Raw genomic sequence first — 15,153 nt, forward strand, 5'->3', positions numbered from 1 at the left:
GCAATAATTGATTGATATGAAGAATAATAAAAAAAAAAATCGATGGATCCCATTTTACAAACCTCAGGTCAAGAGGGGTAGTGCATTAAACCTGCAATGTCAGACCATGGCCTCGCCTTTCCTCCACCAGGTCACATAGGATGTTTCAGAGATGATGGCCCACATGCATCCTTTTGGACCACAAGCAGGGGTACCTGCTGCCTGGAGACACCTTACAGGTTTGAAGATATCCATGACCAAGAACTTTCTTGTGCTCAACCAGGAGAACTAAGAGCTTGTGCAACACCTGATGTCTCCAGGTACCGCTGGTAACCACCAGCCAGGCTGGGACCGTCTGCTACAGAAACTTTTCCATCAGTTTGCATGGCAGATCCCATCTGGGACAGTGGAACTTCCTACTGTAAGGGCGTGGTTTTAATTTTTTTTAAAGCAGCTCTTGGATTTATTTGCCAAGGTAAAGTTTTTTAAGGATCCTAAGGAGGATCCTGGTATTGCAGATGAAGCAAATAACCAGTAAAACGACATGCACCAGATTTTCCACACATCATTACAGAGGAAGACACGTGCTCAGAATAGATTTAAAATGTACAGAAGCAGAAAAAATGCAGAAGTAATGAACATTTTAAAGCAGAGATCATGCTTGTTTAGTAGATATTTCTTCTTTTGTAAAGAAAAAGCAGTATTATTCTGAATATACTCTTTTGGAATAATTTTCTAGTATTAACATTTTGGATTTTAAACAAGTATCAACTGTATTGTTGATATATAATAGACGAGCTGAATATTGGTGTATTTCTGTATTGATCTATTGTATCAATATAATGAAAATATTTAGTTGAAAAGCAAAACAAATCAATCCTGTGCTCATCAGCCACAAATTCAGTTCTAACTTACTAGCTTCTTCACTGTTTTTAATTCTTGTTTTCCACTGCCTCTTCTTATATGAGATAATTGCTTTATTTACATATTTTTGTGATAATCTTATGCAGAACTTCATTGAGCTGTAGCACAATGGTGGGGGAGGATGGGGGCAGCTGTGTGGGATGAGGTCGCCTGTGGATGCAAAAGCAGAGCTGAGGCCTCGGCACAGGGAAAGGGGTCTCTGCAAGAAGCTGAGCCCTGGCAGGAGCAAGACAAAGGGGAAATTCAGCGAGATCTCGTGCATCTCTGAGACACTTGCTGCCGGCAGGATGGCTTGTACAAAGTGTGCAAACGGCTACTTGCTGCTCCTGGAAAACAGTAATTTTCTGTACAACAGCCACCACCTCCCTGTGTGCCATGGTTATTTTGGGCAAGGTCAGGTGGACTAGTATGGAGATGACCGGCTTTGAAATCCTCCAGTGTGTTTTATAAGGGAGGATGCCAGGTGTGCAGAGTGTGGGAGGAGGGCTGAGGGGCAGGCAAGTGAGCGGGAAGTGTTGGGAACGTGGCAGCTGGAGCTTTTTAGGATAAAAGCAGGGGACAAGGACAAAGCGAGGGGACAGCAAAGCGCTGAAGACAGAGTGCTACCATGCTGAACATTTCAAGAGGTTAGAATAACCGTTCACGCCTCAGACGTGTTGAGGTTTATTCAGTGAGTCATTTTTTTGCCCTCTTGCCCCCAGCCCTGGAGAGGAGGGAGCAGCAGTGCGTTGCACGCCTGGCAGAGAGCGAGGGACTCTCCTCCCATGCTGGTGTTGTGTGGAATCCTCAGAAACACGGCCACCCCTCCTCCTCTGCAGAAGAAACCTGTTATTGGAGCTTTGCCTGCAGCAATCACGCTTCACTGGCTCCTGCATCCGCAGGCACCGGCCAGAACGTGGTGCAGATTTTGTCTGCCCCCAGGATGTGCTGGTCTGAAAGCACCCGAGGGTCGGGTTTGCTGCACTATGACATTATCCTGCTGCAAGGAAATCAAGCCACTGAGTAAAACGCTCCCAATAGGAAACACAAAGATCTGCAAATGGAGAACACAGAGTGGGTTTTTGTTACCGTGCCAGCTCAGTACATGAGGATAAACCACAAAATGTGGTGTCTTCTGCAGCCACTTTCATAAAGGCAGGTTGCTGGGTAGTCTTGCTGCTAGCGCAGGCAGAGGATGGTCTATGTGGCTCTTTGTTTGGACCCGGACGATGGATTGCGTGCTCCTCACTGCACTGCTTCAAAAGCAAAGACAAGGCAAAGCAGGAGTCCTGGCGCATGCCTGCACAGAGAAAATATGTATTAAAAATAATTATCCAAAATTTTCAGACATTCTTTGAGCAGGGGAAAAGCAAAGGTGGGTGGAGGGATTTCTCATCACCTGGGAAAAGCGAAACTGTGATTGCAAAGACACCATATCCTCTGCCTTCCTGCTCCGGGTCTTGAGTTCCCAGGATGAAACGTGCTACTTTATCATAGTATGATTTGAGCAAAAAATCACATGGAGCAGTGCAGCCACACAGGCCGGCCATGGAAACCCAACACTCATGGGTTGCAAAGTGCTGGGTGCCTCCCTGTGCCCACCTGGCATGGAGTGGGGCTCAAGCGCCCCAAAAATCAATGCAGCTCTGGCAGGAGCCCCAGCAGTGTGGGTCGGCCCCATGGGGCAACCGCAGCAAGGAGCTGGGGATGGAGCCCTGGGCGCCTGCCTGTGCCTTTCCTCAGGCGAGGAAGGAGCCAGTCGCAGGCGGCAGGAAGGCGGACAGGGAGGGATAAGAAAGAACCACCCCCTGATCAGAGGCCATAGCTGATGGCCGTACCCAGGGCATGCGCCCCAGCTGCTTCTGGTCCGGAAACGCCGGCGGGAGGCCCCGCAAAGGCGAGCCACGCCAGGAGAAAAGCAGCCTCGGAGCACGTCTAAGGTCATGACACTTGACCTTTTAATTTCTTTTCCTCTTTGAAACCTGATTACATCTATTTTTAGGCCCATGCTTGGGGAAGAAGGAGGGGCAGGGGTGGCCTGACCCCGCCGATAGCCCGGCTCCACAGTTCTTCCTCCCCCATTTGCACGCCACAGCAATGGCCCCAACGTGCCTGTGCACACTCCAAGTCGCTGAACAAGCCGAATTTGGTAGTGGGGCACTTTCACCACCAAATCCCCTGCAGACCAATGTCTGCCCTGTCTGCTTCGTGAGAGGAGGAGGAGGAAGAAGACGAGGAGGAGCAGCATGTGCTACAGCTGGTTGGGGCAGAGAGCAGTGCTATGCCACGAGGAACAGCCAGGGGGATTGGCTCTGGGTGGTGGGGAGAAAGAGAAAGTCTGGTGCAAGGAGCGCGGCCGCTTCCAGATGTTTGTTCTGTATCGAGATAACCCTTGTGTGCGCTGCTGGCAAGCAAGAGGCTGCTGGGGAGGTACCAGAGTGGAGGAGGGACTTGAGGATATCAGAGGCAGAACACAGAAATCGTCAATTTAGAGACAGGTAATTGCAAACCAATGTAGCATCTGAGTTTTTTCCATGTAAGACAGGCAAAATCATGCTTGCAGGAAGAAGAAAAAGGGGGTGAAATGATCATAGGTGGCAATGCCAAAGCTGGCTTCCAAGACAACACCCCCTTCACTAAGCATAATTCTATTTTATTTTACCATTTTAGTTTAGCTAAGCCATAAGAAAATAAAAACAACAAACTCAACCCACAAACCACATAACCTCCTTGTTGACTGTTTTCCCAGGCAGACACTGGTTTTCTCCCACTCGGACTATCTGAGTGGTGGGAGCTGAGCTAGTGTCCTCAGACGGGGCTGGGCTCTCCCTTCCCTCTGCTGGGACCTGGGCACGTGTTACTTCACCTTATATGAGTTTTGCATCCTGTCTTTCCCATAGCTCTGGCCAAAAGCAAGCTGGGACCAGCACTGGAGGGAATTAGGCATGGGGGCTCTCCAGCACTTTCTGTCCGTATCATGAAAAATATGCTGAAGGCCACTTTGGTGACAGTGGCTGGGAGAGAAGGGACTTGGATCCCTGGGAATCAGTCCCCGTGACCATCAGCCTGCAGCTTCTCAGGGGGACACAAGATCACACTCTAAAGGGACCCTTTAAAACCCCCTAAAAACCCAAGAAAGTGCTGCCTTGCAGACGTGGCAGAATCGCCCTCTTTCTCCCTCTCTTTTTATTTTAAGGGAAAGGTTATTCTGTCCACCCAAGGCCTGACTTCTTTCACACCACCCATATAGGAGTGTCTCATGAATACATTCAACAAAAAAAATATTAAGGCTCTGTATGCTAATATTATATTTACACATTATGTCATATACCCCTAACATACACAGAGCTTTCTGCTTTGTTTTTTGTTTTGTTTTGGTTTGTTTTTTTTAAAAGGCCCAGGGTATGGTCAACCAATTCTCTTGGCTGCTTAGCAACGGGCAATTGAGACTGCCTATCAATTCTCAGTTTATAATAACCTGAGGCAGACCTAGATTTTTGTTTTCCCTTGAGCTTTTGTCTTCCTTTCCCTGTATAATAGATACCAGAAACGTAGGGGCAGCATGTGTCAGAAATCCCCCGGTGGAGTATCTTTCATCGCAATGGCGGGGCTGCTTCTCTGGCAGGACAGAACTCCAGGTCTCACATGCCCTCCTCCCCTTTGTTAAAACATTTTAGAGATTCATTCTGTGTTAGACCATTAGACCACACCTTGCAGTATGCTTATCTTGAAAATAGATAAGTTAAAAATAGACATTTTCTATTTTGTATTAAAAAGAAGAGCCAAAGACTTCACCTGGACAGACAGACTGAATGCAACCCTCAATACAAATAACCTGGATTTTTCTATCTTTGAATGTGTTATAGAAAAAGGCAGAATATAATTCATTTTACAGGCTAATGGAGCTCTAAACAGTGTGTCCTGCACTGCCACTAGAGGGGCTGGACCCAAGGGTCCTGGTTGTGCTCCTGGGGGGACGTGGTGCTGGCAGCACATGAAGGCGTTGGGAGCACGGTGCTGTGTTCTGGGGGGCTGCTGCCTTGCATTGGAGGAGGGCAGCCCACGGCAGCAGTGATGGAGAGATGGAGTATTCCACCCCTCTGGAGAGGTGCCTGGTGGGCAGTGGAGAAATGGGGGGGTGTCTGTGGTCAGCTCTGCTGCTATAGCACGCTGCCTCTGAAACCCTTTCGTCCTCCACTGGTATCTCCTTAGGGATGCTGCATCCTACCACTGTCATTACTCAGGGAGGAAAAGCAATCTGTAAGGCCTGGAGATAAGGCAAACCTATGGAGGTAAAGTGTGAGCAAACTGGGGGAGCTCACTCATCCCTCTCTGTCCCACAAGCAGCCCCATCCCCAGAGATCGGGGCTGCCTCAGGTTGGCAGGGACTGTGTGGTCTTTTCAGGTGTGACCCCTCCGTACTGGGATGACTACAACTCTCATAGTTATCCCCTACCAAACTTAAGCATTTCCATCAGAAGTGTTTACAGGTGACTGACAAATGGCTTTTTACAAGAGGTGAGCGGGAGGAGCCCACCATCCCGCACGTCCTGGATCACCCTAGCAGGGGACCAGTGTTTTGCCCCATGTGCCGAGGCTCTGGGTAAGAGGTTCCACACCACCCAGCCCCTCGCCCCACCGGGACATACCCCTCACTGCGGCTCCCTGGGCTCCCCAGGCCCCTGACCCTCAGCAGCAGCAGATGTAACATCAGATGTAGTGTCCTCATCACAGGTGATCAACATGACCAGCAAGCAGCACCATCCTTCTCAGCCAGTCTGTTGAACAGGCACACGCAGACAAACTGCTGCAGGGATGACTGAAACGCTCTCCCCTCACTGAGGGCTCCACAAGTCCTGCAGAAAGACTCTGATCCTTACCTGCTCTCCATGGTATGTATATCGCAGGACCAAGCGTTGTTTCACCCCAGAGCTCATAACCTGAATGATAGTCGGAAGCCGCTGGCGATGCCTTCGCTTTCTTGATCTTTCTGTGCAGATCAACAAACAGGTCCTTCAGATGCTCGTTCGTGCTGTTCCTGGAGCTGGCAGAGATGATGGAGACTGGGAAATCTAACAGTATGCACGAATCTCCTCCCACAAGGACCAGACTGAAGGATCATCAAAACCTTCCCCTTGCAGTGAGAATGGAGGCGGTGCCAGAGGAGGACTGGGGGTGCCCATGGTCCCAGCGCAGCCTGTGTGCTCACAGTCACAGCCCTTCCCTCTGGCTCCAGGTTGGAGTCTGCTGAACTGTTCCGTATCACGTCATACCATAGCTCGTCTTCAGCTTGCTAGGCGTTTAGCAGAGGATCCAGCTATTAAAACATCAGAAGGTCTGGAAATGAACCCCAGGCAGAGTATATGCAGACACCAGCCTAGGTGTTCACTTAACTCAGCAGCTTTCCTCACTCGGAGCGATGGCAGGGCAGCGAGCTGTGCACATGCGTTGCCCCAGTTGGGTGGCTTTGTAAGGTGCAATGAGCAAATAAATACACAAATATTCACATCTGGTAAACGCGTGTGGAAAAGCAGTACTTTGGGTGCTCCAGTTGGTCTAAAAATGATTGGTCTCAAAATGCGTTAATGAATTTGTCACAAGGAAGACAAGTAGAGGAACTATCCTTAGCAGGACGTTTACCATCCTGGGAGGTAATAGGTGCCCCTATCCTAAGGACAGGAGCATTTCCAGAGCTAGAAGGGACAGAGTCTGCCCAGGAAGACTAAAAACTATTCCCAATTTAGAAAGATGCAGAAGGGAGGTGGTGGTGGGGGTTGTCTTGTATGATACCAACGTCAAATACAAATCTGAGTTATCAGAGGAAATACGGGTCCAGAAATCCAGAGCTTCTCCCAGCAAACCCACCACAGCAAGTTAACCATGAACCACATCAGCATTGCCTCTAGCAGGTGAGTGTCCCCTTAGCTCCTGGAGGAGGCTGCTCCCTGCCATCCACCTGGCCCTCTTGCCTTTCCATCGACGAAGACAGCAGTTGATCAGCTTCCCTCAAGCCTGCAAAATACAGCATCACCAGTTGCTCACCCTCCGGGTCTCACATGCGCCACAGGGAAAGGAGCGGGTGCTGGCACATACCAGTGAGGGCTGCAGCTAAGCTGGCTTTGGAGGTATCCGCACGGAAATATCCAGAGCAGGCACAAAGGGAAGCGGCTCAGGTCAGTGTTCGGCTGTCGCGAGCTCTTCTGCCATGGAAGCAGCACGTCCATGGGAATGCGAGTGCCCAGGACCTTCCTCCAAGAGGAATCCCGCAGGAAAGCCACATCTCCGCACGACAAAAACACCGAGTCAAGCGACTGCCAAGGTTTCCAACAGCAGTGCTAGCCCTTCGCAGAGGGAGTTAGCCAGTGTGAAGTTTGTGGTACAGTATTCTCTTCTGAACCTTCTTACAGTGGGAGGGAAAAATCACATCGCTTGTGTTGAAAGTTCAGTTATAATTGTGTTGGAAATGGTACCAGTCTGTCTTCTCCTGACATATCTATCCCTATGCTCTTCCCTCCTGTCAGGGCAGTAACACCACAGGAGAAAGCAAGCTCTGCCCTTCAAAATAAGAGGTTAAAAAGGAAAAAAGAAGGGAAAAAAAAAAAGGAGGAAACCCAGCATTTTTCACAAAATCTGTGTTTGACCTGCTCGTAGCAGGAATTAAAAATCTACAAAAGAAAATCCAGGACACTTGGTGCACTGTTGTTTGAACAGCAACTGCTGGATGCAAAGCATCCAACTGGGACTGCAAAGACACTGAACTCGGACACAGTCCTTTTGGAACGGGGAAATATTTTAAACCACATCAGCTGTGGTGTAAATCAGAAACAGCTTCACTGAGGCCACGCAAAGTCTTGTCATCACAAAAGTGACAGCATTACAAGCATACATTTAACTTACGGTAACTGTGGTGTAATTCTCCACTGGGAATTCACTTCTGGAACAGTTAATATATTTGTACAAGTTTACTTATGGCTAAGAGTCTATGTTTAAGGAAATACAACAACCAAAAAGAAAACGAAATACTGGAACAAGTATCCACACAAGAAGTTACACAGTATTAACTATCCTGAACACAACTCTGCCTCTCAAACCGGTGACATTTTCCCAGATACACCCTTCCCACAGATCCCTATGCATTTGTGCAACTGTACATCTTATGTACCAGGTGGAACGAGACCTTTTCCCAGAGTAAAGATGTAGCACTGGCAGCTCCATAATTAAACAGCTTCTTTGAGGAAAACAAGTCTGCTTTAAAAAAAAAAAAAAGAACGAGGAACAACTACAAAGTCCAAATCAGAATGACATTGAAGACAGAAGAAATGTAAATAGGGAGCACAAAGAGCTGAAAAGATGGCTCTAGTGGACAAGAAAATTATCCATAAAGATGCTGTGTAATTTGTGGGTTAAACTATTTATTATGCTCACACACGGTGACATATTGAAATTCTTGTTGGCAGAATGTCCATTCAAAATTAAATTATACTTTAGCCTCACCACTAGGATTTTTCTTATACCCAGTCGTGTTTGTAATAAACTTTATTAAATGCGATAAAATATTACACAGTTCAAACAGAGAAACCCAACAGGGAAATCATGTCCATTTCTGTTAAATTAAGTAGCAGAGCTTTGTTGCTGGCATTAGGAGAACAGCTTTGAGCTTCGCTAGAGATATGTTCTACAAAATCCCCATAGCTCTTAATGAATAATTGAAGACAATATATAACCGAGACACTTGTTTGCTACCTCCAGAGTTGGATCCTAGAGGACCATTAAATTAATTTTTAATAACTTATGCTATGGTTAAAGTTATGGGACACAAAATTTCACTTTATTCTCATCGTATAAAGAATAATCCCAAGATTATAACCCGGGTAGCATGAGGTTTACAATGACTAATAAAACAGAAAGGGAAACATTAGGAGAGCTTACAGCTACTGCAATTTGGTTTTCACATACCATTTGTTTGTGCCTCTTACCTAAAGACATATTCCATAACTTTTAACAGTGCACCATGATGGTAACGCTCAAATTCTCCAGTGTGGTTCTCCTCGCTTACATGGTCACTTTTTTTTTCTCCCCAAAAAAAGCCAGGAATTGTGCAGGCCTTTCAAGCTTGCAGGTTATGTGCAACATCCTATCTGTTTTAGTTATTTGGCACATGTGGTCAGTGAGGAGGCAGAAATCTGCTAGTGCCTCAGGGTGGTGCAGAAAATGTTTCACGAATTCATTATCCAAGAAGAATTCAGTATAATAAGTTGTCTGCAAAATAAATTTGTACAGAAGAAAGCAATAATTAGGAAATCTAGCCCATTTTCTGTCATTGCTTAACTGCACCTAGGCTTCCATTAATCGCTGCATAATAGCGTCTCACCTAGTATTAACTGTCCCCAAGAAAGGCTGGTTTATCTTTGGAATAAATGAACATACAGAAACGAAAATATTATCTTTGGAATAAACGAACACAAATAAAACAAGGTAACAATGAAGAATAACAAAACAGCAAAAACCTTAAATCAAAAAAGAACAAAGCAGTTACCAAATATCCCGTGCCATGAATAACTCCGTATTTCTATAGGATCTCTACAGACTACCCCTGAGATGAGGAGCATGCTAGCACGTGTTTGCACACGGGTAGAGTCGAGTACATTTTGTACTGCTATGATGGAGCACAAGAGTTTAAGACACAGAGTGACAGCCTGCATCCAGTGAAGATTTTATTTCATCAGAAGCACAAAGCAGTTTTGGAAACTCTGGTTTGTGGTTTCTCGACAAACTCTTTGTCACCATCACAGCCAATGGTCCATGGTCACTCAAGATGGAGAAGCCTTTGCCCAGCAGCGCTAGTGCTTGAGATGACAAACGGAGAGAAGAAAAGGAGGAAGACAGACGTGCTCAACACCCAATCCCTTCACGCTCTCTTCTTAACCCCTTTTGAACACAGACTTTTAGAATAAACTGGTCTATCATTTGTACCTACCAAGAATAACTTGATGAAGGAGAAATTCAGGACACGTACTCAGCCAGAACATCAGTCCTTTTATCTGAAACTTCCAGTGCCAACCAGCTGTGCAGACACAGTACGCTCACTATACAGCCTTACACAGCTTTACTTGGATGGGAGAGTTATCTTTTCACAGGCAATTTTTGAAATTACGACATAAGTTTCAAGGCTTCTAAGAGAGACCTGTGAGGTGAGAAGGTCTGTTAGGACTTGTTGAAGACATCTGAAGATACCTGCAAAGGCAGTGAGGTCTCCATACCTTTCAAAGGGCTGCCACCCAGGTAGTGATATGCTACTAAATTATACCCAGAAATCTCAGCTGGAACCTGCTCTTAAGATCTGCCATTCAGTATTGGTCATGACAAATCGTGTGAGGAAGGAAGTGGGCAAAAGCTGTAAACGTCAAGCTGCAGTAACCCTAAACCTTTTTTTTCCTTTTCCTTATTTTTAGACCAGAGCATAAATTGTAGATGAAACATGGTTCTTGACAGAAGACAACCAGCGAAGATAGAATGAAACATAGAGTAGCAATACATATATATACACACTCACATATATATATAAGTCCTGATCTTGGCCAGGAGGGGTTCGGACCTGCAGGGTCTTTTGTCCCACCCACTTTTCACCATCTCAAAATCGACATAGGGAATCTTGGGCTTCAACACAGATTTCTAGCTAAAACTGGAACGCATGTACATTGCCCAATTCACAGCACAGCTTGTTTTTCCTCCAAAGTCTGTCATACCAGGACAGCAAAGATCTGAGCAGTGAAAAGCCACTTGCAACCATACAGACTTTTAAATTTTGGTTCATTAATTTGATTTTTTTGGTGGTAATACAGAGCACAAGAGACTCAGCTATTCCAAGCACCATACAAATACTGACCGAGACAAGATTCCCCATTGCTAAAACTTCTGTGAACTGGTTAGTCACATTTAGATTAATGCTTTGTGACCTTTGGAGAAAGGTCTCGCAAGCTCCAAGAATAAACAGAGAGGAATGTGCATCTCATCATGCAATACACTAATGGCCCTGTGTTTAAATATCACCTGGCTAGAGGGATTGTCCATGTCGAAGACAGCAGCAGCATCCTCCAGAAACCTTCCCTTATTTGAAATGTGCAAAACTGCACCTCAGAATTAGCTCATAACACCACCAGCTGTTACGCTCTCAACACTGCTACAAAACCAGGCAGCAATTTCAAAAAGGCCATTCCTCACTTCTGTTTTTGTGTTTTTTTCTTTATTGGTTGGTTGGTTGAGTTTGGGGCTTTTTTTGTGTTTTTTCTTTTTTTTAAAATGAGGAGGGCTCTTCATACCACTGCACTAGAGAGATGGCCCCATGCTGGGGCTGCGTAGACAGATCTGATGAAGACAGCATTAACTCACCCTTGGCAGCTCCGCTTCTCTGAGCCAACATCACCTTTGCAGGTGATGCCCCAAACCACTCTGTACAATGCTGCCCTGGCTGCAGATAGGCGAGAGAAATAAAATTAAACTTACCTGTAGTGCTCCTTGCTAAGTATTTTCTAGTAATTTTAATTGTGAAATTGAGGTATGTGCATTTCTTTTTTTTTTTTTTTACCATTGTGTGACTGCGTAGAAGTCACAGCTGTAGCTCAATGGACTGTCTGAAACGAATGCAAGCTGAAAACAGGAGTTACCCATGCCCTTGGACCATAACACAAGCAGGATTCAAAAACTCAGACTACAACTACGACCCACTGACTCAATGAACTTGAAGCATCCCATTAAAAAAAAACAGCCCTGAGCTAGAGGTTCCCAGGAGCACCACAAACCGCTGGGTAAAATAATGTGCAGGTTGGGCAAAGCGCTATCAAGGAAGCGCCTTGATCTTGAACTGTGGCTGCCAGATGACCGAGTGGTCTTGAGGGAGGACATCGGGTTCTCATCGGATTGCTGCTTTTAGTAAATGGTCCCAGAATATCCCATTACCGAGAAAGGGTGCACACAGCTACCACAGGCAATAGGCTGACTGCTCAACTATGCCCCTGCAACATATCAAAAAATCAAATGACAAAGTAGATGACTAAAGAGAAATAACCAAAAAGAAATAAAAGCTGTTATCTTAAGTTACATCAAATTGCCTTTTGCCCTCCTCAGCAGCTAGGTAGGGATGTTGGAATTAAATTCAGAAGAAAATCCTAACGCTGCTCTTTTTATCGAACCTCGATGTTAAACATCATTTCATTGGAGCCGTTACCTTCGGCACAAACTTTGGCCATTCACTTTTCTGAAATCTTATTCCCTGTTAAAACCCAAAAGCAGTTCACAAGGGGGGTAGCAGCTTGATTTAAGGCATGTTTGGGGGGTCTGTAGTTAGCACAGTCCACAGTATAGATGGGGCCAATATAAACCTATGATCTTTTGGTAAATAGGAAAAACAAAAGGGTTAAAAAAATATTTAAACTTTTAAAAATATAGAGCCACGCAATAGCCCAAAGCTATGGAAATAGAAGACAACAAAAGAGACACTTTCAGAATGTAAAAGCTGGCAAGAAAATATTAAATTTCGGCTCTACTAAATAAAATATCTTCAAAAGCCTTTTTCTGTGTGTTTTAAAGGCATCACTGAGATCATAATCAATCAGTCTGGCTACTTAAGACACACAGCGCCCCATTGGAGGATTTAGCAAAAATGAAGTACTAAATTATTCAGCATTTACGCAATCATCTAAGAAATACATAGCTGTAAAGGACAAACTACAAAACAAGATTATTTTCCTGTTACTTCAGCATATGTTGTAGTTTTAACAGGGCCTTCCAGGGAGATACCTAAACATTTTTTCCATGCACACAATTGAGATCCCAGCTTTAAATCTCGTATTTTTAAGCCAAATTATTCTAGTATTTATATGCAACAGAAAAGCATGATCTCTCTCTGAACTTTTTAAATTAACATTTTACTGTATTCACAGCTACATTTTCTCTTTCTCAGCTAAGCTGCTTTTTTTTTGGTGGAAAAAATCCCAACCTGTTCTGCTCTGTTACAAACCTGTATGCTGTTAAGCTTATAAAGAAATGTCAGGAAAGTCTCATCTTCGGATACATGTACTACACACATATAGTACATGCATATGTCCAAGGAATCACAGAGATAACCCCGCTCAGACAAATACTATATATTCTCAGAAAGACAACTTTAAATTAATAAGCTTTAAAATTTCAGAGTTTCCTAAAAAATTTTTTTTTTAGCTGTAAGGTACACAAATTAGGCAAAATTTATGTTCTCCATGAAAAGTTCTGATGGATTCTGGATATGCTTTGATACATCAGCTCTAATCTTTGGGAAGATTTTCCTTTTTTAAGTCTTTCTCAAGATTATCAACATTTTCAATGTCTTACCAAACATGAATACAAGCCTTTTAGTCCCTGAGACTGTATCACAGCAGTTAACAGCCAAAAGAACAATGACAAAACAGGCATTATTTCACACAGTTTCATACAAGTTTCATATACAATTCTAAGAATAAAAATGATGTATTAAACTGTTACAACACAGGCAGGGGCCCGCAACACTGGAATACATACAGAACTGACATTGTAAAATGTTATGCCACCACCTGACAAAATGGGCACTGCTGTCTGCCAATGCATGCAGCTCAAGGTCGCAGTCACAGTATTAAACAGCACCAAAATAACTCATTAAGGTGATAAATTTTGTCTTAAGTCTTCATCTCTTTTATTCTAGCATTGAATTTAGCATTGAATTTCCTTCTGGCAGCTGCACTAAAATACTAAACCCTGCTCAGAGGCTGAATGACACAATCTGGGCATCACAGTTTATTGACTCATGACGGATGACCAGCACATGTTTCAAGTCTTTTATCACTCGTAGAGATTCTTACTCATCTTTCAAATGTTTGTGGCAAATTTCTAAAGAGGAGGAGAAAAACTCAAATCTAAGCCAAACAATAAAGATTAAAACAGCAAGACATCAACCCCACCTAATTTAATATCAGGATTTGTTTTTAAGAGACAACACTTTTTGAAACTTCATACTAAGCATGTTTCCGGTTGTTGGCCACGGAGCAAGCAGGAATTCTGTACTGAATAAAAACTACAGTAGATGTTAATATTCATTCAGATCTATTTCCACAATGAGCTGATAGCACCGTCTGCTGAACAGAATGTAAAGTGTTCTGCGTAGTTCTGAAAACAGACAAAAGCTTCAAATCATTGTCCGTTTCTGCTCTGCCATTGTGACAAAAGGCTTTCAGAGTTCTGAATCTTTTTTCCCCACCTCGTTAAAACGTTGGAAAGCAAAACATAATTCTGACAGATTTAACCCATACCCGTCTACCTAAATGGACAATTTTCTGTTACTTTTGAAGACTGTCCCAAAAGTAAGTCAGACTTGTCAAAATAAATACCTACAACATGCACATTAATTTTATCCTTTTGTTTTCTCCAGTGCTTTTTAAAATACGTTAAAAAACACTGGGAGGCCCTTATGTTTGCAAAGTCAACTCAAGCATTCTGCAGTAGAATCGATTTACAGAAAGTGCACCACAAAATAACTGTTAAGACCCAGACCTTACCATGCTGAATTACTGACCTATACATAAGCTTAATTTTTATATGGCTCAACTTCTGAGCACTTTTAAGAGATTTTTCACATGCATGTCCTTCAGAACTCAGAAAAACAAACCCCAAAACCTAACAGAAAAGGAAAGGACCACCCACAGCACCTGAGCTGACAACCTTTCTGTTGGGCTAGCAGGAGGACTGGAACTCTTTAGCTTATTGCACAGATCCAAGACCCCAGCCTGGAGGTAAGCATGAGAAAAGCAGGCTGCCATGTCACCCTTCCAGGGCTGACACATTTTGCCAGAGGATTTTGGCTACTTCCCTTAGAAAGATCAGTGATAATATTCAGATCTATCCTAGACTGGAAATGTTTAACAGCAGCTATTTTCACTGCTTCCACGTTTAAACTCAGTCGCGTTCCCTCTTGCCTGCTCCAATCCCCACTCCAGGTCAGGGTCTCCACTACCCCATTTTATTGTGGAAACATCCCATGCTCTATTTCATAAAGGCTCTTTCCAGCTTACATCTCCTTCTCCAGCCAGTTCTAGTCCTCTTCTCTACACCGCAAAGAGAAGGTCCCTAGGTCTAGTTGCTGCTTTCTGTGACATTAGCATCAGTCCTCACAGAATCACACCAGGCTCTTGATCAAGCCTACTCACCTTCTCTCAGACTTTTTTTTCTTTTTCCTCTCCTCTACAGTCAAATCAGACAGCTGCTTCT

This window comes from Tauraco erythrolophus, chromosome 7 (genome assembly GCF_009769465.1).
Source record: "Tauraco erythrolophus isolate bTauEry1 chromosome 7, bTauEry1.pri, whole genome shotgun sequence".
NCBI lineage: Eukaryota > Metazoa > Chordata > Aves > Musophagiformes > Musophagidae > Tauraco > Tauraco erythrolophus.